The 1,672-nt window shown below is 35.6% G+C and overlaps 1 pseudogene; it reads left to right on the top strand.

The window, feature by feature from the left end:
• The first annotated feature begins 1,064 nt into the window (after nucleotides 1–1,064).
• On the top strand, nucleotides 1,065–1,237 carry LOC109489019 (annotated as a pseudogene).
• Nucleotides 1,238–1,672: the final 435 nt, after the last annotated feature.

The following is a 1,672-nucleotide window of genomic DNA, read 5'->3' as shown; positions in this document are numbered from 1 at the left end:
TAATGCCTTTTATTTCATTTATTTATCTTATGTTGGCTAAAACTTCCAGTAAAACATTGAAGGGAAATAGTAGATAGACATCCTTGCCTATTCCCTGCTTTTGGTGGAAAATTGCCAGTCCTTTACCATTAAATATAATGTTACCTGTAGGTTTTTCATAGTTTCCTTGTATCAGTTTGAGGAAGTTTCCTTCTAATAATAGCTCTAAAACAAAATAAAACCAAACCAAACATCTAACAATAACAAACGTTGGCAAGGATGTAGTGCTCACACATTTTAATTTGTATACCCCCTTTGGAAAATTTTTTGGAATCATCTAGTGATCTTGAAAACAATTTTTTTAAGATTTTTTTATTTGACCGAGAGAGAGAGAGAGAGAGAGCACAAGCAGGGGGAGCAGCAGGCAGAGGGAGAGGGAGAAGCAGGCTCCTTGCTGAGCAGGGAGCCTGACACGGGGCTTGATCCCTGGATCCTGAGATTATGACCTGAGCTTAACCAACTGAGCCACCCAGGCACACCTCGAAAATAATTTCTAAACCAAATTGTATGCACATGTGTACCAAAAGACGCATACAACAATATTGGTAGCAATATTATTTGTCAAAGTTCTAAGCTAGAAAATTAAAATATCAATCCATAAATTCCAATTAATTGGAATATGTTTACTCAATGGACTAGCATACAGAAATTAAAATGGCATAGGTAGAGCTACAGTCAGCAACATATATGAGTCTTATAAAAGTAGTGCTGATCAATAGAAGCAAAATCTGAAGGGCTACATACAATACTATTAATTTATATAAATTTCAGGCATAAGCAAAACTGCTCTGGATTAATCTGTTAGCAATCATAATAGTGGTTAACTTTGGGTATGCAGGCAGATTTTGGTATACTGGTTATGTTCCACTTACTCACTTGGATTTTTATAGGTACACTTAAAATATACAAAATTCTCTGCATATGTGTTATGCCAAGTTGAAAAAAATAATGAAAATTGTGCAAATAGAAATATGTCATGATAAAATTTGGACTTCCTTTTGCCTCATTGCATATGAGGCAGCAAGATGGGTCACCAGTAGATCTACTGGAGCCATCTGAGGAAATTTGGCTAGGGTTCTCATGGTTGCCATGTCTGCTCAAATCAGCACAGTCTGGTCCAGAAAAAATGTGCCTCAATATGTGCCATCAGTGTTTCTGCCAGTATGGGAAAGATAAAGGCTTCATTAAGGTGGATTAAGTGAACTTCCTTGAATGTGTCATCCAAGATACCCACCTCAACTGCAGATATCCAATATACCTACCTTAATGCTAACTCATTGTACATAAAATAAAATACCTCAATTATGAAAAAAGATAAATAAAACTTGGACCTATAAACCAAACATCTACCCTCCCCCCATCATCCTGCAATTAATTCAGCAGCATTCATTGATTTAAAAAATATGAAGTAAAAAGATCAAATGAATTTAGAGATAACAGAAAATTAGCTTTGTGTTTCAAATTAGATTTTTATGCTTAAGGCAGGGACAATAACCTCAAAATGAAAGACTTCATTTTCAAGAGTCTCCTATTTTAAAGAACCAAAGACTAAGCTTTGATAGACCCAAGCTTTATATGTTTGCCATACAAAAGAAATAGGAACAAGAACAGAGAAGAGCTGCACCTCCTTGCC

The sequence above is a fragment of the Ailuropoda melanoleuca genome, chromosome 7 (genome assembly GCF_002007445.2).
Source record: "Ailuropoda melanoleuca isolate Jingjing chromosome 7, ASM200744v2, whole genome shotgun sequence".
NCBI lineage: Eukaryota > Metazoa > Chordata > Mammalia > Carnivora > Ursidae > Ailuropoda > Ailuropoda melanoleuca.
This window is presented reverse-complemented; position numbering and strand designations above follow the sequence as displayed.